This window comes from Chiloscyllium plagiosum, chromosome 25 (assembly GCF_004010195.1).
Source record: "Chiloscyllium plagiosum isolate BGI_BamShark_2017 chromosome 25, ASM401019v2, whole genome shotgun sequence".
Lineage (NCBI taxonomy): Eukaryota > Metazoa > Chordata > Chondrichthyes > Orectolobiformes > Hemiscylliidae > Chiloscyllium > Chiloscyllium plagiosum.
Window position 1 is genome coordinate 23,951,423 of NC_057734.1, and position 25,388 is coordinate 23,976,810.

General features: G+C 41.7%; 1 protein-coding gene across 1 annotated transcript in view; it reads right to left on the bottom strand.

Moving 5' to 3' along the window:
* cux2b (cut-like homeobox 2b) overlaps nucleotides 1-25,388 on the bottom strand; it is a 325,807-nt gene that overhangs the window by 94,190 nt on the left and 206,229 nt on the right. The window lies entirely within an intron of this gene.

Sequence of the window (25,388 nt, forward strand, 5' to 3'; positions counted from 1 at the left end):
TTAGGATCTTGAAGGAGTGAGATCTAACATCTGGTCCGCCTCAAAGTCACTATAACAATGATTATTATTTCAGTGTAACCTGTAACAGGCATGTTGCCTTGTTATTGAAAGATGTTAGAAGCTATCATTAAATATGCAGTAGCAGAACTCTTGAAAAAGTTCACAGTAATCAGGCAGTGTCAACATGGTTTTGTGAAATGGAAATCATATTTAACCAATTTATTGAAGTTCTTTGAGGAAGTAAGAAATGTTATGGATAAAAGGGAATCAATTGATATCTGTTCTTAGATTTCTAGAAGGCATTTGATCAGATGCTCCATTAAAAGCTCATTGTATAGGATAGAAGCTAGTTAACATAGAATCATGCTACATGGAACCAACTCTTCCACGCTGACCAAGTTTCCTAAACTAAACTGCCTGCGTTTGGTCCATATCACTGTAAACCTCTCCTATTCATGTCCCTGTCCAAATGACTTCTACATTTGTAACTGTACCTCACTTACCACTTCCTCTGGCAGTTCATTTCACATATTAGCCATACATGGATCATTCCTTGGATGGCAAGATGTAATAAGTGGTGTGTCACAGAAATCGGTCCTTACACTATTTATATAAATGACTTGTATTCTCCTCTCCTACACCAAACCAAAGTGGCTCTGAACATTGTTACTTTGAAGAAAATGACAGAAACAAGCTTTTTTTAAACGCATCCATGAAAAGTGGACGTTGCTGACTTAGTCAGGGTTACTGTACAGAGGTGTAAGGGTCTGAAAAGGTTAATACTGAGGTGTGCCTTAAGCTCTACCGACAGTGGCAACGTCATATGGAATTGTGGGCAGAACAGTGGATATCAAAGGAATGAGACTTAGCATCCAGGGCCTCCTTATCGTCTTTGTAACAACATTTAACCAATGAATATAACCTGTAACTGGTTGTTTACATAGACACTCTAGTTAAAAAAGAGCCTCTCCTAGTTCAATACAACAGCCACTTCTAGCTAGATCAGCAAGTAATTTTGCTTTAACACACTTGACCAAGTAGGCCCTGGAGATCCCTACTCTTAAAGAGGATGAAGGAAACAAACTGAACATATGGCAAGTTACAGACTTGGTTTGACTGCACATACAACAGACAGAAACGCATGCAGTCCCCTCTAAGAGTATGGCAAACTAATCAATACTTGAAAATGTCTATATTTTACTAATATACTTAAACGTCAATCAGAATTTAAACTGAACGCAAGAACTGCTGTAAATAACCATCCCCAGTAAGGTATCTTTTATATTGTCCATTTCTCTAAACTGAGTGCTAACACATTCCATCTCCCCCGAATGTCCAGTTGGAGTTTTAGGTTACATCAAATAGCTTTTAAGTAATTAAATAGCATCAAATAATAGCTTTATATTGCAAATAGAAGTACACAAGCATTCACAGTACTGCCTTAAAAAAACTTCAATGAACCTACGGCAGTAGTCCAAGTTGTTTTTATCTTTCTCTTTAGGTATAGACTCCTTTAGCATAGGTTTCTGACAGATGGAAGACCGGTCAATGTAAACCTAGCAATTCTCGTTTTGATCACATAAGCCTGGGTCTAGGGTGAGTTGTTTCTCATTGGGGCTTCTTCAATCTGGCACTTTGTAAGCTGGTCAATAGGTCATAGTCATCTTGCACATCTCACAGTTTCTTCACACAATCTATAAACATAACAGCATGACTCAGTTACAGCTCACCCACCAGAAACCTACACCAGAACATAAAAGTTATTTTCGTGCAGATTTTAAGATATATTTACAGCATGGGCAGTTGTGTCTCTCTCCCTCAAGCACATTCCTTTCCCTGAAGCACTCGAACAGACATCTCTTTCAGGTTTATCAATTACATTTAGAAGTAATTCATTTTGTCAATATTATAGAATAAAGGGATATCTGAAGCAGGAATAGAACCACTGTGGATGTTTCTACTAACTCTGTGGAACCTAGTTTTTCAGGACTCAGACCAAAATACTTACATTTTTTATATTAAAGAAGTCATGAGTAAAAAAGTGCACAATGTCAATTGAACAGCAGTATTGTTATGGTTTAGAAATAAAAGTCAATGTTTAAAGAAGGAACAGTGCTCATCATTCCCAGAAGAACACTGTCATAATCATAATCTGCCCTCATCTCCCTGAACTTTCACTGAAACTTCTTGTCACATATGAGCTGATCAGTCTCAGTTTCTATTTTGTTTCATTTGAATCAATAAGTACAGAAAATCCAACAGAATAACAAAGCTAAAGTGGGCTTGTCCATTTGCCAGTCTTCCAGTGGGCTGACGTCTTCCAAATGTTCACCTTAAATCTGGTGCTTGTCTTTAAAAGCTTTGGTTTTTTGGGAGAATAGTCTGTTATCCACTTCAAGTAAGTTTGACTAAACGTTTTAAGTTCCTTCAAGTTAAGCATTGGATGGAATTGCATGTATTTAAAATATTTTTATTAAAATGACTTAAAATGGATTGTTCAATCAATCTTTATCTTCAAGGTCAGCCTTCATATTGTAGCCAAATCACATTAATAGCCATGATCATTTTTAAATTGCAGAATTATTAATATGCTGAAGGCCAGAATGAGGAATCTATGCACAAGCACATATTGGTGTCTTTTCGCACATCTACAAATGTTCCCTTGGGAACAGAGAGTATAGAAATTGCACTCAGGCTTTAGATCTGCGCACTAACACGTTTTTTATTGATTATTCAGATCCAGACACAGAAGGAAACATGATTCTCCCATATCTGGTAAAATTTACTATCTGTGAACCTCTGTGCTCTTGGATAGATTTTCTAATCATAGTCTCTGTTAAAATATGGTCTTGATTGACAGAATGCCACAGAGATCAGGAAGGTGAGGGACTGTACAAGAAGGCAGAATGCAGTGGAAACTCTTACCAAAGCTGTATGTGATATTCAGAAGAATTTCAGTCAAACCTAATACAAGAGGATTATAAAGCAATTTAAAAACGCCAGTCTGTTGATTCTTCTCAGCTTGGAGTGCTAGTGGATGAAGCAAAGGTTCTGTGCCCTAAACTGGATTTGAAAAAGATTCAAAACTCAAGTTACAAAGTTTTGTAACTGTTCAGATCTGCTACAAGCGACTCAATGACTCAGCACACTCCATTAATTAGCTCTGACTTTTGAGGTTCTACTGCTGTGACTAGACAGAGATATTGAATGATTCATTGTTAGACATATATTTGCACTCCACCTATTTATTTTAATTCCTAGTTAGAAATGATCCTAATCAAATGCCAAAAAACTTTAATCAAAGATGAAAAATTTCAATCAATCGTGCACAGAGAATAAGATTGTGATAAGATGATGTTTGATAAGATGATATGGAGCTTATCAAATATAACAATCTTATCAAATTGCCATTAATCTGCTATCTGCTGTTTCTCACTGACTGCAAAGTCAAAAGTAAAAGATCTTGTTCAGAATCAGACATAGGTTTTCAGATGAATTTTCTACCTGAACATCTCATAATGTGTTAATCAGTGCAACACTTCTGCCTTGATCTTTAAATGTAAATATTTGCCATTAAGAAGTTGCAAATTTTAGACATACATAAGATGTAAACGTCTTTTTGCACGATTATGGTGTTACACAATGTGCTGTGGAAGTATTGGGTGGAAGTGATGTCTTTATTTAATTAAAGCATTAAAGTAAATATTCATTTTTGCTTTTACAACAAGAAGCCTGGAATTTTCCTTTAACTTTTGGCTGTCAAAATATTCCTCACCAAAGGTTGGCTGCTTCCTCCATTAATTTACTGGGAATCACAGTGGGGTGTCACAGCAGAGAACCTGGTTGAATTCCATACACCACTATTTTGTTTCTCTCGACACCATCTTGCTTTGCACAACAGTAGCAGCTTTCCTTAGTTTTTAAAGTAATCTTACAGTTCAAGGAGTTATCCCCAGTCAAATTGTATTGTAATGCTAAAATGCCTCCAGTTCCTGACTTTCCCTCAGAACCAGAGGCTGAAGAATATCACAATTAGCACATTTGAAAATCTGTTGTTTAAAAACTGCAATTGCATGATAGATTTAATGTCCCATCCAACTGGTGGCAAGAGAGTTTAGGGAAGGAGTCATTTGTTCCACTGTTCCCAGCATAAGATGATGGTCAGTTTTGAGAACTAATGTAGGATGGACCACCTGCTGTGGGAGGCATGGGCCAATGTATTATTGGAATATTACAGTTAATGATGGCACTGGCACCATCATGACATTTACACTCGTGGGCATGTGGACTAAACCCGACAGGAGTACAATGGCATGAGTTGCCGACTGACCAGAGGAATCCTTGTGGGCCACATTACAATGGTGAGCTGTACTGGCTGCAGAAGATACCCTTGATCCTTCCTTTAAGCCATCTTGCCTCTTGCTCCCAGTATCAGCTGCCACAACTCACCTCACCAAAGGCCCTTGCCAAGAATAATTTTAAACTGGAGATCCCTGGGCTCCCAACTGGATAGTTACCCTGCCTGGCAGCCCTGAAAGAACTCCCAATCAGTTTTCAGTGGGAGATGATCCTGGTTTATCTCAATGAACCGTGTGAGTTTCAGATGGCTCAGGCTTCATGCTGAGCTGTATACTCACTCTGACCATAAACTTCTCACCCATTAAACTGACCCTTGCACTTCTAACCCAGCACAGGCTCAAGGGAAACAGAAGACACTTTATTTTGTAATGTTGAAGAAAATCCTCTCAAACAGGGTGCACAAAATTAATTTTTTAAAAAATCATAAATTCTTAACAGTCCCATTTACCATGTTCAGTCATTCCACAGGATCATAGTTGATCTGATTCTGACCTTAGCTCCAATTTCCTGCCTGACCACCATCTCTCCATAAACCTTAATTCCTGCCTGACCACCATCTCTCCATAAACCTTAATTTTCTTGTCAATAAAAAATTGTTCCAACTCAGCCTCGAATATATTCCAAAGTTCTAATGAGTGTCTGCATAAATAACCTCTCCTCATCTCCATTGTATGTAGGAGACAACCCCCCCCCCCCATTTTAAGATGTGACCCCTAGTTTTGGCCCATCCCACTCAGAGAAGCATCCTCTCAGCAACCATCCTGTCAAAACCGCTGATAATCGAGTATGCTTCTGTAAGATCACCCCTCAGTCTTCTAAACACCAATCAAATAGGCCCAACGTGTTCACAAGACAATCACTTTATTCTAGAAATCAGCCTAGTGAACTTTCTCTGAACTGTTTTCAACACAAGTATATCCATCTGTAAGTGAGAACAATACAAAGGGACACAGTTCTAAGTGAGATTTCACCAATGCCCTGTAGTTGTAGCAGTCTGCCCTACTTTTAAACTCTATCCCCCTTGCAAAAAAAGGCCAACTTTCCACTTGTATTCCTAATTACTTGCTCAGTCTACATGCTAACATTTTGTAATTCACACTTCAGCTCACTCAGATCCCTCTGTAGTGCAACTACCTGCAGTCTGTCTCTTTTTAAATAATATTGTTTCTCTATTCTTCCTGCCAAAGTGGAAAATCTCATATTTTTCCACATCATGCAGCATCTGCCAATCTTTTTTAACCAACTCACATATCACATCTACATCCTTTTGCAGACCTTTTGGGCTGAATTTTACCAGATATTGGCTAAGTCGTAATTTCAGCGAGATTCATGGAGGGTTTCTCTCCCTGAGCCTTGACAGGATTTCTCACTCCATTTTCTGAAAGTTGACTCATTAACCAAGCACCGCACGTCTATAATGCCCCACTCATTGTATTCCTGCCTCAGGGAGACATTCTCACCACTGTTGGGAACTCTGGGAATAACCGGCGTCATATTTAAACACAGTGGTGCATCCGGTCAAGTGCTGTCGGTCTGGAGCTGCCCTGCACAACTCTTGCGACTCGTCCTGAACATGGTGGGCAGAGGAAAACATTGCCAACAGGAGGTCCTGGACGATTCAGGTGATGTAGAGGATGGCTATCATTCCTGAAGAAGGGCTTATGCCCGAAACGTCGATTCTCCTGTTCCTTTGATGCTGCCTGACCTGCTGCGCTTTTCCAGCAACACATTTTTAAACTCTGATCTCCAGCATCTGCAGTCCTCACTTTTTCCAGGATGGCTATCCTGTTCCCTTAGGACCAACAAAGGAGACTATGCCACCAGACAATGCCATCTTGGTTCAAAATTGCCCACAGGTCAGTGCTGTTTCCATGATCTAGAGCAATGTTCCTCCTGAAGCAATGTAGGGAGCTCAATGACCTTCTCCGTTCCAATACAGGAAGGGCACCATCTTGACTCTGTGACCTCCCATTACCTCTCTGCCACTGTACCCACTTCCGACCAAAGCTCATAGTTTGCCTCTCTCACTACTGCAAGTAGCACTTCCTTCACTTAGTCACTCCAGCTCAGCATCAACAGCAAGGTTCCAGGTGCCCCTTCCTCACAAGGAGACCATGTGGTTTCAGTAAGATGGAGGAGGAACCCAGAAATGGCCACCCCTTCCCCCATCATCCTTCCTGCCACTCTCAATCCTGTGCGAGTTTGAAGAGGGGCGGGCACACTTAGTGTGCCTGGGCCCTCTAGGCACAAATGCCCAGGGTCACCTGACCAACATGCCAAAGCCATTGGTCTCTACTGTAGGGCAGACTCTGTCCACCCTCACCGGGGAGCCTGGGATTGAACTGAGCGATAAAAAAAAAGACCACTTTCTCAGGACACATAAATGACACTGTAAATATATTGTCAGATTTGTAAAAATATGTTCATATCAGTTCGAAGAGTGAATGTAATTCCAGCAACAACTCAAAGACTAAAGGTAAAGAGCCTCCCATTCCTGTGTGCTACACAGAGTTTGATGGTCCAAGGTGTGTAGAGAACAGTTCCTGTCCCGAGTGCAGGCTGTTGGACTGTGGAAGGGGAGTACTATTTTAACAAATGGTGTGAACATTTCCAGGCTGCAAAGTATCGCTGAGTGAGATTGATTCCTGCTGCTGAATGATGTGGTGAAGAATGGAGCCAACATCTGAACTCTACACAGTTAATGCGTTACGTTCATATATAACATTTGTTCACAAATGTCTTTTGCCAGTACTGTGAAGGGGGCTAATTTAATTCTATTAGTCTTTGAAGGGCCTCACATTTAAAAAAGTGAAGCTCCCTACCTCTCAGATTTACTCTGCCTACTCTGGAGTGCTGATGTGCACTTGCTAATGACTGCAACATAGAAGGAAACAGCAATCACACCCCAACCAGTGAGTCACAGCCTCGGTCTCATACTCCAGGGGGCACCCAAACTCTCCTTCCAGTTCATTTCCCTGCCCAACCCATCAGCTTTGATCTTCCCCCTGTTCCTACCCAACCTGTTTCTTCAATTCTCCACACATTAGCTCCTGGGCCTCAGGGATATTGCATTGTCCTGCCAGACACAGTAGTGCTCCGCCCTCTCATGACTGTTGATGGCACCCCATCCCACAATACCCCTTCCCCTCCCATGCCCTAACCTCTCTCCCCCCTTACATGTTGAGGTGTCCCTTTACAATTGTTAACCCCTCTGCATTCCAGCATGCTGCCTCTAATTCCCAGCACTGAGTTCCCCAGCTGAATACACCCATTTGACTTTCAGTTGACTGACCTCCAGCATTGAACATGATCCCTGGGGAGACAGTCCCACCCCCACTGAAGCTGTGATTAACTGGTCTACCTCTACTGCACTCTCATTCCCAGTACATACCTGTGAAGGTACAGAGCCCTGACCCTGAATCTCCCAAGTGGCTGACTGACAATGCTCAAGACCCTGGAGTGAGATCAGATGATTCCTTTGAGTTATTGAAGGAAGTCTCATTGATTTCATTGAAGACTACTCCTCTTAGACACATCCAATAAAAAGATCCAACTTGGATCAGCAGTATGTAATTCAGTCTCTAGAGCCTGCTCTGCCATTTAATACAACTATAGCTGATTTTATCTCGGTCTCAACTCCAAGAAAAGCAGAGAATGCTGGAGAAACTCAGCAGATTTGGCAGAATCTCTTAAAAAAAAAGCAACATTTTAAGTCTTATATGACTTTTCTTCTGAGGAAGCCAGATGGGGTTGCCAGGTAACCACTCTGACTTTCACATCCAGAGTGTCACCATCCAGTTTCTACCTAGTAAGGCGGAGAATGGGAAACTATGTATCAATGAGGTAAAATTAGCTAATATTAAGACATTAGTGCATGCCAACGGACATCCCACCTCACCATTCAACATGTGGTTGAAGAACTGGTACTTCTGTTCTTGACATCAAGATTCTCATTATTACTGATCTCACCTGATTTTCTCAACTTTCTTTCCAAAGCTCATATTGTTTTTGAAAAGTAGAGCTCAGAACAGGCCCTTCGGCCGATGAAGTTGTGCCGAGGATTATGCCTAATCTAAAATCAAATGACCTAACCTATGCAACCATCAATTCACTTCTGTCCATGTGTATGTCCAGTAGTCGCTTAAATGTCCCTAATGACTCTGCTTCTACCACCACCGCTGGCAACGCATTCCATGTATTCACAATTCTCTGCATAAAGAACCTACCTCTGACGTCTCCTCTATACCCCCCTCCTAATATCTTAAAACTATGACCCCTCGTGTCAGTCAATCATGCCCTGGAGAAAAGACTCAGGCTACTGACTCTATCCATGCATTTTATTACCTTGTATACCTCGATAAGGTCAACTCTTTTCCACCTTCTCTCCAGAGAGAAAAATCCGAGCTTAGTCAACCTCTCTTCGTAAGACAAGCCTTGAAGTCCAGGCAGCATCCTGGTAAACCTTCTTTGCACCCTCTCCAAAGCCTCCATATATCTTTCCTACAATAAGGTGACCAGAACTGGACACAATATTCCAAGTGTGGTCTCACCAAGGTCTTGTAGAGCTGCAGGAAAACCTCGCGGCTCTTAAACTCAATCTTTCTTAACAACCCTATCCACTTGGGTGGCAACTTTGAGGGATCTATGCACTTGAACACCAAGATCCCTCTGTTCCCCTATACTGCCAAGAATCCTGTTTTTAACCCTATATTCAGCATTCAAGTTCGACTTCCAAAATGCATCACTTCGCATTTATCCAGGTTGATCTCCATCTGCCATTTCTCAGCCCAGCTCTGCATCCTGTCCGTGTCGAGCTGCAGCCTGCATTAGCCCTCGATACTATCAATGGCGCCTCCAACCTTTGTGTCAACGGCAAATTTACTAACCCATCCCTCAACCTCCTCATCCAAGTCACTTATAAAAACAACAAAGAGCAGAGGCCCAAGACAGAGCCGTGCGGGACATCACTCACCACTGACCACCAGGAAGAATACTTTCCATCTACAATTACTCTCTGCCTTCTGTCAGCCAAACAATTCTGAATCCAGACAGCCAAATCTCCCTAAATCCCATACCTCCTGACTTTATAATTGAGCCTACCATGGGGAACCTTATCAAATGCCTTGCCGAAGTCCATATACACCACATCCACTGCTCGACCTTCATCAACCTGTCTCCTCACCTCGTCTAAGAACTCAATAAGATTTGAGAGGCATGACCTGCCCCTCACAAAGCCATGCTGACTGCCTTTAATCACGCTATACATTTCCAAACAGTCATAAATCCTATCCCTCAGAATTCTTTCCAAAACCTTGCTGATCACAGATGTAAGACTGACTGGTCAGTAATCGCAAGGGATTTCCCTATTCCCCTTCTTGAAAAGAGGAACAACATTCACCTCCCTTCAATCCTCCGGTACGACTCGTGTGGAGAGTGAGGAAGCAAACATCTTCGCCAGCGGTCTATCGTTTCCTGGAGCAACCTAGGATAAATCTGGTCTGGCCCTGGGGTCTTATTAATCTTAATGTTTGCAGAATTTCCAGCACATCAACTTCATCAATCTTGATCTGTTCAAGCCTGTTTCTCAGCTGCTCAAAGTTCTCATTCATAACAAGGTCCATTTCTTTAGTTAAAACCAAAGGAAAAAACTCATTTAGGGCTTCCCTGATATGCTCTGACTCCATGCACAAGTTTCCTACACTATCCCTGACTGGCCATACCTTCTCCCTGATCATTCCATTATTCCTCAAATATGAGTAAAATGCCTTTGGGTTCTTTCTAATCCTACCTGCCAAGCCTTTTTCGTGCCCCCTCCTGGCTCTCCTCAGTTCATTTCTGAGCTCCTTTCTAGTAGACTGTAATCCTCTAAAGCTGTGCTAGATCCTTGCTACCTCCACCTCATGTAAGCTGCTTTCTTCCTTTTGACGAGAAGCTCCTCTGTTCTTGTCATCCAAGGCTCCTTAATCTTACCCTTTCTTGCCTGCCTCAGAGGAACAAATTTGTGCATCACTCACAACAACTGCTCCTTAAACAGTCTCATATTGTTCAGAGCTCTTCCTTACAACCTGTGTTCCCACCTATCTTTGGATCTCCAGCAAATGTGGCTCCAATACAGTCTGCTCCTTCAGCCAAGTCATTATTATACATCATAGATAGCTGAGAACCTGGAACTGATCCACGCAACGCTCCCCTCCAGTCTGCCAACATGAAGATGATCCATATATCCTGAATCAGTTACCTATAAGTTTGCCAATCTCGTAACCAGGCTAATCCAGCACCCCAATAACATGAGCTCTTATATTTGTAGTAAATTTTATGAGGCCCCTGATTCAAATGCCTTTTGGAAATCCAAATGCATTACATCTATTGGTTTCCTATATCCATCTTGCTTGTTACATCCTCAAAGAAATCAGATGACTTTGTCAAACATGACTTCCCTTTTGCAAATCCGTGCTGACTCTGCCTAATTGTATTACAGAGTTCTAAATGCCCTTCTATTACCTCTTTAATAATGGATTCTAATATTTTCTCCATGTCACTTGTTAGACAAAGTGGTCTTCAGTTTCCAACTTCTCATCTCCCTCCTTTCTTGAACAGACAATTTGGCAAACTCTTGGCTCCTTTTCATGCAGAAAAAGGCTACCTTTTCTTTTCATTTATAATTAGTTTAACATTCTAAAATTGACCTACAGAGCCAGGGAGAACATTAAAAATACACCAAATGTATTAAGCTATGATTATTAGTTGGTCATGAAGCTTTAAAGCAACTCAGCTATGACAAGAACATAACTTCATGTAGCAGCTGCAATAACCGTCATGAGTGACGTAAGTGATGTAATGACAACTAGAACAAAATGACATCTCACCAGGTTTGTCTGCAAGAAGTCACACAATTATCTGTATGAGGTTAACCCTCAGGGATAAATCTACAAGTTCCCAAAGACTCTGCAGCTTCACCTTTGCAAACTCATCAGAACATCAAACCTTCCCTTTGCAGAAAAATGTAAAGACAGAAACAATGTCCCATAACAAATTCTGTGGAGATACTTTCGCTGTTGGTTCTGAAAAACATCTTTAAAGATCAAAAAATATACAGAATAATTCATGGGCTAAAACTGTGCATGCTGTCTAGAGGTTTAGCATATAAATGCAGAGTGACACTTGACTCTAGTGCATAAATATGTGAGTATGTGCATATTAGATGTACAATATATTCAGCTGTGCATTCTCCAATCAAAGGGGCAGTCTAGTTAATACTCTGTTAATGGCACACTGGGTCCTTTATTTGTAACAGAAAATAACTGCTGCCAGAACATCAGCAAAGTGGAAAAAACAGCCATCCATTCTAAATGTTTGACAAGCAGGTAAGGGACCAGGTGAAACAAGTCAAAAAAATGTTGGTCTTCCATGTCTGGATCACCAGGAGGACCATGTGTAACCTGCTGAATCTCAAATGCTTTGAGCATTCTCCGTCCTGGGAGGTTTCAAACCCTGAAGGCTGACTGCCCTTCAAGAACAGAAACTGCAGCAAAATAACAGAGCATTGAGGATTCAGAGATCATCCCACAAGTGAGAAGCAAGGATGAGCAATGTTCTCTGTAATTCAGTATAGGATTTACTATACGTATTCCAATAAATATCTTTTTAAAGGATAACTCTTTTCTATTAGCTTTGATAACCCCTGAAAACTTTCCTTTCCACTTTGCTTTAATTTATTGTACATTTTTGTTGCTTTTCACTTGATCTTTATGGTTGCTGGATTTTGACTTCTCCTACATTTCCCTTCACTGTTACACAGTTAAATCATTCCAAGCCTTTTGCTTTCACTGCTCTAGCTTCATTCCAAATGTTAGTCACTGTGTGATAAACAACATTTGGTATGAATCCAAAATCTACCTTCTGAAAGCTGGAAGCTGTGACCCACTGTTCTACTCATGCAATTTTATTTTAAGACCATAAGATCATGATAATTAGTAACAGAAGTAGGCCATTCAGCCCCTCAAGCCTGTTCTGCCAGCCAATAGGATCATGGCTGATCTGACATTCCTAACAAACATATTCTACCGCTTCCCTGTAACTCTTGATTCCCCTACTGATCAAGAATCCCTCTATCTCAGCCTTAAATATACACAAGGACTCTGCTCCCAGAGCTCTCTGTGGTAACAAGTTCCAAAAACTCACAACCCTCTGACAGAAGAAATTCCTCCTCATCTCAGTCTTAAACTTCACCCCTTCATTCTGAAACTATGCCCTTTGCTCCTAGACTCTCATATGAGGCAAAATATTATTTCAATATTTACCCTGTCAAGTCCTTTGAGTATGTTTCAATGAGATCACCTCTCAACTCCAATGAGTAAAGTCCCAACCTGCTTAACATTTGTGCAGAAGACAATCCCCCCCACACCAGGGATCATCCTACTCAATCTCCTCTGAACTGCAATAAAGGCATTATGTAAATTCAAATTGTTGCCATGCAGTTTAGTACCCGCCTTCCTCAACATACTGACTCTCAGTTTGTTGTGGCTCCACCATCAGCCCTACTCTTGACATGGGGACTAGACCATATGCACTGGTCATCTTGTTTCCATGGGCGTCACCAATCCAAGACTAATCCCACCATATCCAACCCCCAGACATGCACATTTCTCAACACAGGAGCACATTCAAGCCTTTTATTCTTCTGGTCAGAATTGAACATGAGATGTTCTGAGTCCAGGTGGACTGATACATGGACGCGTCTACAGCAGAAGGATGTGTTTCAAGATGTTTTACATTTGCAAACGTTAGATCTTTTCAAATGTACAATTACCTTCACAAACAAGTCAATTAACCTGTAGTCCAGTGTAGTATCTATGACAATAAAAACACACACATGGCCATAGTAAGAATTAACCCTAACAAACATCACTAAAATTGTGGGGTCAATCAACAGGAATCAGTTACTTCCTTTGTGAAGTTAGAAATCACACAACACCAGGTTATAGTCCAACAGGTTTAACTGGAAGCACTAGCTTTCAGAGCGCCGCTCCTTTATCAAGTGGTTGTCTTCCTTTGTGAAGAACAGAAGCAACACTGTAATCCTTACAGGAGTAAAGATCATACAGAAGGTGAGTAGTATTTACAATGATTAAAGCATAATTGTGAAATAAAAATCCAAGTGCATGAAATAAGAAATTAGGAGGACACCTGAAACAGAAAGGTGCAACCTTCATCCTTCAATCTGACTGGAAACCATTATTTAAAAATGACATTTTGGATTTTGCATGAAGCATTCGCCTCTCTGACAGCTGCTCAGAGTTTCAAAAACAACTCAAAGCTCTCACATCAATATAGTCCTTTCATGACCACTGGATGTCTCAGACGGTCTTACAGCTAAAGAAATACTTTTTGAAGTGTAGTCATGATTGTAAGGTAGCAAAGATAGCAGTTAAATGTGCTCAGCAAACCGCCACAAATAGCAATGTGATCATCTTTTTTTCAAATGATGTTGATTGAGGGGATAAGTATTAGCCGGGACACCAGCGTATCTCGCTGTCCTTCTTCAAAATAGCACCACTGGATCTTTCACAATTCACCAAAACAGGTAAATGGAGCTGTGCTGTAACATCCCAGTAGCTGCGACAGTGCAGTGTTCCATTAGTATTGCGCAGGGACATCAGCTTTCATTTCTGCACTGAAGCCCTGATCTGAAATTTGAGCCAAGACCTTGGGGATTCAGGGGTAATAGTGCTACCACACACATCACTGTTTAATCCGGTTCTGTAATCTCAATAGCAAACTGTGCGATGCCTGTGATCAGCGCAGGAAACAGTGTGGATCATAAACCAATCAGATTGAACAATCTTCCACTAAGCAACTGTGAATCCAATCCAAGAATTAAAGGTAGGAAATGTAATCATATTTAAATCATGTACAAAAATACAAAATCAGGACTGGGAAAGAGAAATATGAAAAATACCAAGATAAGCAGTAAGCAGACTTGTAAATAAAACATTGTTTGATTTAAAAATGTCTCTAACAAGAATTATCTTCAAGTGAATGAGACCTCAATGGTAAATTGTCTTTTCAGGACCAGAGAGGTTGCTTTATGTTAATTATTACTTACTGTACTATTAAATATTCATTACTTCTGAGTGCACCTGCCCTAATTGTTTCTGGCATCTTTAGTAAGGATAGAGTGCACGACTCCCTAGCCTCTGGCTGCGGCAGTGATTCTGGTTTGGTGGTGGTTGGTGACAGCTGGAAGACAGCATTCTGGTTCAGGAGCACTGACAGTTCTGTTGGTTCTTCTTCATCGAGAGCCCCTCAAATCCAAGGGGGAATTTTCTTGCACTCTGGAGTTGTAGCTCTTGAGGTGACTAAACAAACCAATGTTAGGTCTGCACACTCTGCCACAGTGGGGCAGGCGGTGTTGAAGAGGTGGGTGAGTAAGATGCTCTCTCCTTCTCTATCTTTCCACTTTGACTTCCTCCAGAGGCTGTCAGAGATGCTCAAACTGGTTGTCACCTTTGTGGGTGCTTCTTCTCTCCTGTGGGTAGTTTTGGGCAAGAGATTCCCATGAGCTGGTGGGGATATTGCATTTCCTTCAGGCAGGCTTTGAGAGAGCTCTTGAAGCATTCTCCCTGTCCTCCTGGTAACTATATGCCGTGATAAAGCTCAGAGAAGACAGCTTGTTCTGGAATTTTTGTATCATGTTGAGGATGTGGTCCACCCAGTACAGTGGGTTAACATAACCAGTGCCTCAATATTGGGAATTCTGGCCTGAGAGTGGACACTAATGTTAAGAGTACCTATCCTGCCGGTGGATTTGCAGGATTCTGTAGAGATATCACTGGTGGTATTTCTCTAGTGATTTGAGGTATCTCCTGTATATTGTACCATGTCACTGACATGTACAGTAGGACAGGTAACACTGCTGCTCTCTCTGGATTAATGGTAATTATGTGGAGACCAGAAGATGCCATCTAATTTATTCCCTTCTAGTGGACAGAATGGATATTATAAATGTGGAGTGATAAGGAAAGGCAAGGTCAGGAACCCATACATTAGCTGGTCAGTGAAACATGTGGGAGTAACTGGAAAAAGATTTGAATGTTGTCTGTCTTGGACAGAGAGGAGCTGTGTGGTGAAGCAAGAAATGAACATGGGATTGCCAGGAAGAAGGCCAAGAGGAAGGACCAAGCATAGATTGAAAGATGTGATTTAAGTGAAGCACTTAAACACAGCTGGATTACAAGAGGAATAGGAAGTAGACAAGAGTATGATGGTCAATCAGCACTGTGGTTACCACAAGTAAATGGGAGAAGCCAGAAGAAGATGATAATGGTGAGGCTGCCTCATTGTTAATCCCAATGCAAACTATGAACCAATGAAGTGGCAAATCCACTGGTTCATTCAAAATACGGGTACAGAGCACTGATTACATTACTAATATTTCCCACTAACATCATGCAAGAATCTAGTGAGAATGCTTTGATCATGACTGCAGAACCCATGTTCCATTCCTACAAAGTTTATGCTCCAGGTTCATTTCTTTGTCTTTACTGTACAAATGTGAAGCATTATCATGGAGAAACACACTTGAACCCAGAAGGGACTGAGCACAAACCAAGCCACACATACCTGGAGGCTTCCTGCAGGCCTACAGATGGAGCAAGTGCAGCAGGCACAGGCTTTTAGCTTGGAGACCTGAACAGTTCCCCCTGGAGTGTGGTGAGTGAGAGGCAGCCTGAGACACACAAGCACAATGCAGAGGTGGGGGCAAGTGTGGACAAGTGGCTGGACAAGAGCCCAGACAAGAGCCCACCAAGAATCAGGAAACTGTTGGGCTCAGGTTAGCCACAAGTGAGAAAGAGAGGGCTCACAGAAAGCAAGTAACTTCTTATGAATAAATTTACAGTTATTCTAAGGAGACTGCTTTTTTAATACAGTGTATAACAGATAATATTTGTTTATTTAAACACAGATAAATGTATAGGTAACAGAGGTATGCAGTTACATGCAGATGTGTAAGCCTTTTCTCTGTCAGTTTTACGCCATCATTAGCAGGTCCCTGCTCACTAGGGTATGCCATTATGTCTCCTAGGGGCAGTGTAATTACGCTCTGACATAATTAACCCAGTGAGCCCAGGAGGCAGGCCGGCGAAAAATTCAGCTCTAATTATTTGTTATGTGCATGCTAATGAGACCAGCTGTGCTACCATCATACAACATGAGCAAATTAATTTACATGACTACATTTTGTTAAGGCTTTATCTGATGCCTCACTTTGGGTTGTATATTATTCTCCACTGAAAGACGAGAAAACTACATGATTTCACTCTGCCAACATTACTCACATCAGACTGAAAATAAGAAGGAAATTTTGAACCGTTTCCATGGGAATATGTCTCATAAAGCAGTGACTTAACAACTGCACCGATATAAAAGCTGGAAAGTTCATCTACAACAGTTCGAAGATATCCAGCCCCACCTGGAATCAATTCTGGAATGCAACATGGAATCACGATTTACAAACTGACCAGGAAAACGGAACCGATCTATAGACTTTACAACAACTTTGATGTAAAAGGCTGAGTTTCTAACACAGCAATAAAATTGTTTTGAAGGACGTTATGGTCACCAGTAGCACTGAGGTGCTTTGCTCTGTTAGTAATGAGACCCTTAGGGCTGCTAATGACTGTAAAGCTTGCAGAAAATGATTTTATAACTGTTATTATCTGTGTCTGTGTTAGATTTGTAATTATCTTCACTCTGCTTTGGCTTAGTTACAGCAGCCAGAGATTTAGTTCAAATGGTTATAGACTGTTGCAATGCCACTGTTTCAGTCGTGTGTTACTGGGCTTGCAATTTCTGGCAGACTGGGAAGTGAGTGATCCCCTCTCATCGTTTCAATGTAGTCAACTGAGCGTTGGACAGCAAATTGGAGACCACCCAGGGAGAGTGACACAAAGGGGAGTTCTCTGCATCCAACCATCTTTCTAAGCCAGGAAGTCATGCAACAGAGAATTTCTTCCGTGAACAGGAAATCATAGAGTCATAATCATAAAGTCATACAGCATGGAAACAGACCCTTCGGCCCAATCAGTCCATGCCAAACATAATCCCATACAAAATTCATCTGACCTGCCTGTGCTTGACCCACATCCTTCCAAACATTTCTTATTCACTTACTTATTCAAATGTCTTTCAAAAATAACTGCATCCACCAATTCCTCTAGAAGTTCACTCCACACACAAACCACTCTGTATAAAAATGTCCCTTTTAAATCTTTCTCCTCTTAGCTTAAAAATATGTCCCCTAGTTTTGAAATCCTCCACTTTAGGGAAACATACCTGCCATTCACCTTACCTATATCCCATCATGCTTTTATAAACCTCTATAAGGCCATCACTCAGCCTCCTACGCTCCACTGAAAAACATGCCAGCCTATCCAGCCTCTCCTTATAACTGAAACCCTCCATTACCGGTAACATCCTGGTAGATCTTTTCTGAACCTCTCCAGTTTAATAATATCCTTCTGGTGGCAGGGTGACCAGAACTGGCCTCACCAACACTGTCAACATAAGTCAGTGGCAGCCATCTATTTAAGACCCCCTTCCCTTTCGCTGTCCCCTTATTTCTCCTAACAGGCTCAAAAGAGGGAAGTCTAAAAATGCTTGACACTTTCACCATCAGACTCTGCCGCTACCTGCAGCCATGGTCCCATTGTCAGGCCCTTCTGCCAGCCCTTGGCCACCTCCTCTTACCTGCTGGAAATCACAGCCCATCCTTTATTGATCCAATGTTTGAAAGATGGAGTGGGAAATAGAAATATCACATAATCGGGTCTTTAACCGATTAACAAATGGTGGGTTGGCTTCCGGCTTCGATGCCCTCTCACTTCCTGTGTAATTACAGACTGGCATGATGTTGTCAATTCACAATCCAAAGTGTTCACTTCAGATTTTATGTTAGCACCAGGAGGCAGCTTGCCTGATAAAATGACGAAGGATACATCAGACCATTTTGAGGGAGTGAGCTGAGGAGACATTTCTTCATTCAGGGGGTAGTTATCCTGTGGAGCTGGTGGCCACAAAAGGCTGTGGAGGCTGGGTCATTGACTACATTTGAGAAAGAGATCAATAGGTTTTTCAATATGAACGGCATCAACAGATTTGGAAGAAAAGCAGGAACATGGTGTTGAGATAGAGTATCAGTCATGATCACACTGACGACAAAGCAGCTCAAAGGGCTAAATGGCTTACTCTGACCATGATTTCTAAGTTTCCATGTTCACTTTGAGTCACTGTGATACCAGGCCACCAAACATTTCCATGTTTTGGGCTGGCCCTGATCCAACTCACCTTATACATTACAACACGTGCAATTATCATTCCCATGTCTGTTCTGTGCTTTGGGAAAGCTTTTGAGAAAACACCACATCATTAAATAATATCAATGCAGATCTTTCCTTCATTGGACTCCACGGACCAATAAAATACTGGGCACATCCAAGGAACACAGCAATCCTCTCTTTCACCAGGAATTATTACACAGCACTAACTTCCCTGTCAACCAATCTTAAAGTTGCTTCAGCTACCAGATCATTTTCTCGTTCCATCAAAAATTACCCAAATAAACTGCATCAATAACGGTGTGGATTGATACAAAAAATAGTTTGTTCAATTTAATGTTTATGCTCACATCATAAAATGGGGAGGAAGGCACTGACACTCAGTGGGAGGTTTCACAAGTCTTGTCTACACCAGTAACCTGACCATTAAGTGTCCATAAATAGGCTGAAGAATAAAGCTGGAATGTAAAAATAAATATCTGATTGGTGATGTCAGGTTTCCAACAATAATTTGCACTTCCACGTATTTCCATCTTTAATTAAAAGCAAAGTGTGAAAGTACACCAGCTTTGTTTTATCACATCCTCCTCAGTGGCAATAAGAAGCCCTACTTGCAACCAAATTAGAGGCACCAAGCCATAGGGCCACCATAATGATGAATCTGTCAGTGATACTGAAAATTTTATTTCCCAAATTTGATGAACTTTCACAAAAATCACTGAAGCGTTGTTTTGAAACTTTCCAACAGAACAGTGCAGAGGGGTTGGATCAACAGGAAGGGCAGTCAGGAAAGATAGCAATAATGAGCATGACAATGCCTGGAGGAAGAATACAGAGTGATCTCATTAAACTTTGGCACGCATAGGAAATTAGAAGAGGAACCAAGACCGCGAGAGAGAGAGACTGAATAAATATATATATTTTATATCTAAAAGTGAGAGTCTAGGGACGTGGAAGTAATATTGATGCTGTAAGGCTGAACTCAGTGAACATTAAACAATCCATTATCAGAGAGAAGCAAAGAGTACTTTGGAGGGTGGGAAAAGAGAGAGAGAGCCAGGAACACACAACCGAAAGATGGAATCAAATAGGACGGCCAGAAAGAACAACTGAAAATGAAAAATGCAGGAAATTTGCTGAGTAATATGTGAGAAAGTTATAGAGATTATCCAAACCCTCTTTTTAAAATAAATGTTCACAAAGGCACAATTCCAGCAAGGCTGCTTGCATAAGGACATAATGTGGACGTGCTGGTGTTGGACTGGAGTAGAGAAAATCAGAAGTCACACAACACCAGGTTATACCTGCTGTAGAAGTAGCGCTCCGAAAGCTTTGTGATTTCAAATAAAACTGGCATCATGTGACTTCTGAATCAGAACATAAGACCGAGAAGCAGGAGTAGGCAACTCAGCCCCTTGAGCCCGTTCCGCCATTAAACACAACCATGGTTGATCTCAGCTCAGCCTCAACTCCACTCTCCTGCCCACTCTCCAAAACCATTTAACCCACTACTAATTAAACATCTGTCCATCTCCTCCTTAAATGTATTAAGTGACAAGTATCCGCCACATTCTGGGCTGTGTTTGTGACCCTTTGAGAGAAGTAATTCCTCCTCATCTGTTTTTAATCTGCTGTCCCTCAGCCTAAAGCTATGACCTCTCATTCTGGATGGCCCCACTCAGGAAATCCCTGTGATTAGTATGTGCATGTTACAAATAATTCAATTTAAACTTCTACTTCATGGAAAATACAAATTAGTGTGTTTGATTAGAAAGAAAGACTCTCAGGACATAAACCATTTTACAGTCAAGGAAATATATCTGAAGTGTGGTCAGTGTTGTACTGTAGCTAACATACACACAGCAAGGTCGTTCAAGCATCATTTTGAAGGTGATCAGATAATAAGTGGAATTGTATTGGGGACTGAACGATGTAGGCTATCTCAAGCTTTACAACAGAATCATGCAAGTGCTGGGTAAAGACCAGGAGTTGGCTCTACTCATTGTCACTCAATCAGTCCAGAATCTAAGGTAAACCTAGAGTACAATGCACTCTTGATGCACTGGCTAGAATTGGCTAACTAAACAGAGACAATACATTAGAACTGATACATCACTGGTCTGTACAGTTTAGGATTCTGACTGCAGTAAACCAAGGACAATGTTTGGGTTCTGATATAGTAGCGATTAAGATTTGGTTCCATCTTGCCACTTGCAAGCCATTCTCTGGAAGGTTAGATTGGGACAGAACAGCTGGCCAGCAACATCTGCCAGCAAGCAGTGCATACCTTGTGAAGATAATGAAAAGGCCAATTGAGAACACTATCAGAAGCTGACTGGCATGTTCCAGACACTGTCAGAAACAGGGCAGCTCCCCAGTCTCCACTACAGGATGACTCAGAGCCACCTCTCACCGGCCCACAGTACCCACCCCTCACCACCAACATTCGTGGTAACAAGTCATTCTGCCCTCCATGATGTGGACCCAGGTCTTTGAAAAGTTTAGTTTTGAGACAGAAGAGGCCTCTCTCCATTCCCTGCAATGGAGGCTTGAATTGCTTGCTGGCTGGAGGAGCTCAGAGTGGTCTTTCAGATTCAGGAGTTCGGTCACCATTCTCTAATGGGTCATAGACGATAGCAAGATGAGGGTTCTGACAGAGTGGGCAGCGTGACCCCGACTTTGAGGTCTCAACCCTAAACGGCAAGTCCAATTTCAGCACCATGATATGTTAGCACCCCCAGTGGCTGGGATCCCATTCCCTTAGCAGCCTTTCATAGATATTTTTAATCAGTTCAGACACACTCAAACATACCTGTGGAACAGGTGGGACTTAAGCCTCCCACCAAACCGTAGCCTCACCTCCACCTCAGAGGTAGGGACACTACCATAGTGCCACATGATCCCTAAGGTCCTTTTCCATTGCTTCTTGTTCTACTCAGTGTTGCGGTTAGATTAAAGTTTGATGTTTTCACCTAAACCATGTGGATATTGTGATCCAATTTTATTTGCCAGCCTGAAGCCCACTAGCACAGCTTGATCATCAAGGGGCTATCAGGAACTTCAAATGACAACCCAGTTCCTGTTTTAAAGTTTTCCTATGGATCTCCAACCCAAAGTGTTCCTTATTAACATCAGTGCATTTACAACTTCAGCCATTCCTTGCTGCCTTAATGATACAGTGAATTAAAATCAAATTAACTGCCAGTGTTATTCATTTAATATAATCCAACACAGGAAGTATGAAAACTAAGATATGAAACAAATTTTCTCACGTCTCCATTCAAACTTATCACTCCAATTTCAGTCAAAACTGAGAGAGAACAATAATGACACAAAGAGATTACATTCAGATATTGGCATCTGAGGACATGGGAAGGTGACGGGGTGATGGTAATAGCACTGGACAACTACTCAATGGCTCAAATCCCAAATGGAATTCAATAACTAGAAAACAAAAGCAATATCAGGTCTAGAACAGCCATGTAACCACTGGTGATAACTTTACTAATCCTCTTTTCATTCTTCAGGGAATGAAATCTGCCATCCTTACCTAGTCTGGCCTCCTTGTGGCTCCACAGCCTGACCTGTGGACAGTTAGGGATAAGCAATTAATGCTGGCTGAGCCAGTGATGGCCACATCCCACAAATTCATAAGAAAGTGATCCAGCAATGTTGTGGGAAATTGTAAAGTGGTCCATTTTGGCAGGAGGAATATTAAAAAATGTATTATCTAAGGTTTATAGTGAAGGATTGCAGAGCTCTGAGATGTCAAAGGATCTGAACGTCTTTCTGTATGGATCATGAAAGGAAAGTAAGCAGATATCGCAAGTATATATGAAAGCTCATAGAATGTTATCATTTATCACAAGGTGAATTGCACATAAAAGTTGGAGAGGGATTTTGTGGCCCTGCCTCTGGGCCAGGAAATCTAGGTTCAAATCCCATCTGCTCCAGAGCTGGGTGGTAACAATGTCTGACCAGGTTGATTAGAAAATATCTGTAAAAGTAGGGATGTTAGAGTTCAATTATACAGGCCACGGCTGGGACTACAATTGGAGTATTGTGCACATTACTGGTCACCTTATTTAAGGAGTTCCATAAATTTGCTGGAGACAGTTCAGAGAAGGTTTATTAACTAATATCTGGAAAGGGCATTCTGTCATATGAGAAAAGGTAGGACAGTCTAGGCTCATATTCACTGAAGTCTTGGAGACTAATAAGAAACTTGGGTGAAAATATATTTCAGTCCTGAAAGATCTCGACAGGATAGATATTGAGAGCATGTCTTTTTTATGGGAGTATCTAGAACAAGGATCACTGTTTAAAAATTAGAGGTCATCCATTTAAAACAGAGTTCAGGTGACTTTTTCTCCTCCAGAGGATCAAGAGACTTTGGAACTCTCTTCCTGAAACAGAGTCAGAGGTAGATAGACTTTAGTCATTCATTGAAAGATTATCAGGAGCAGTGGGAATGTGGATTTGTGGTTACAACCAGATCAGCCATGATTCTATTGAATGGCTGAACGAGGGGGACAGAATAGCCTCTTCCTGCTGCTGATTTGTGTGATTCATGTAACATAACTGAAAATCATCTATAAATCATTGTAAAACACAGCCAGATATAAAGGCACTGTGCAGTTGACAGTGATTCAGACAATGGAGAACGTTTTTGATGTATTCCTACTTTCTACTAATTTGGGTAATCTTCACTGGCACAAATTGTTGGCAGCATTAATCCCAAAGACTTGGTCTGTGGAGGAGGGAAAGTTCAAACATAGTTGCTGTGCCACCTGGAGAAGTGAGAAGTTAGTCTTGGTGATATCCGTTGCCCATCCCTAACTGCCCTTGAACTAATAGACGATTTCAGAGGGCAGTTGGGAAAAACCACTATTGGTATGGAGTCACATAGGACAATAAGAAACTGGAACAGGAGTAGGCTGTTCCACACCTCCCCTCCCCCCTCCCCCTCCAAATCTGCTCTGCCTTTCTGTAGGATCATGGCTGATCCAATATTCCTCACACCCACTTTCTTGCCCTTTCCCCATAACCCTTCATTTCCCCAACTGATCAAGAATTTATCTACTTCAGTCTTAAATATACACGCGGACTTTGCCCCCCACAACACTTTGTGGCAAGATTTTCAACCTTCTGAGGGTAGAAATTCCTCCTTATTTCAGCCTCAAATTGGTGCCCCTTTAATCTGAGACTATGCCCTCTGGCCCTAGATTCTCCCTTGAGGGGAAGCCTCCTCCTGGTATTTACCCTGTCAAACCCCTTACATTTTAATTAGATCACATCGCATTCTTCTAAACTCTAGTGAGTGGAGTCCCAACCTGTTTGGCTTTTGCCCATTAGACAATCCCTCCTTACCAGAGATCATCCTAGTGAGCCTTCTCTAAACTGTATCTAATAAAATAATATATTTTCTTAAATAAGGCGACAAAAGGAGCTCACAGTACTGCAGTACTGCAGCTTGTACTGCAGCTTGTACAGCTACAGTAAGACTCCCCTACTCTTATGCTCCAACTCACTTGAAATAAGGGCCAACATTCCATAAGCCTTCCTGATTATCCGTGTGCTCACTTTCTGTGTTTGTGCACAAATACCTCCACCCCAAGTTCCTTTTCTCCACTTAAATAATACTTTGAACTGCTTGCCTAGTCCCCTTCCTCTGCCTGCTGGTCACCCATTCCCTTTCTGCCTGTGGTGTGATGTCTCAACTTTATCCCCAGCCACTGCTCCAGCTCTGAAACCCAGACCACAGGATCTGCATCTGGAGACACTTCCAGCACACATGCTGGCCTCGGGGCACTGGGCTTCCCATGTAGAGCAAGAGGAGTACACCATAGCTTTGTGCTCTACTGTTATGACTACCATTTTGGATTTAACTTTTAAAAGGCTCTTAAAATCAAATAATATCAATCATTTTAGGGCTCATCTTCCTTTGACCTCATTAAATCAGAATACAGCTCTTGCAAATACAAACCACAAAATAAAGACTTTATAAACTATAAACAGTAGTACAAATACTCGCCATCTGTATTCACCCAGCAACTTCCACTTGTCCAGTGTCACTTCTGAATCCTGACATCAGCCCAGGAGCTCTGCCTCTGGACTGAGTGATGATAACAATGGCCTGGTCCTTTGAAATTTCCCTGCATCTTGCCAGATGTATACAGTGTCTGACCTCCTGTACTGCTCGAGTTTCTTAAGGTCACCTTGTCCCCTTATGCTCCAAATTCCGTAAGACTGTGCTTTTATATTAAAGAGCAGAAGTGTTCATCAGTGACAGAAAAACATCACCAAAGGGATCAATCACCTACCTCTCTTGTTCATTGAACTCCCTGCTTCTGCAAACTCCCAGTTGCACTCTAATGCAACAAAGCAGCACTCCAATCCAGGCCCTTCCAGCCAAACTCGGTTAAATCGGCAAGTTTCTTTCCCTAAAGGCATGAGTGAACTAGATAGAATTTTACAACAATCAATATCTTTATATTCCAGAATTATTTCTTGAATCAAAACTCCCCCAGCTGTTGCAGTGGGATTTGAACCCACGTTCTGGAGCACTAGGCTGGCTCTCAGGATCATTTGTCTGGTGACATACCCACTGCACCATCCCCTACCCTTCTATTGGAGTAACTGCCAGAATGTGATTTCTCCGGCTCGTAGACGATGAATCTGTCACTTTAACTC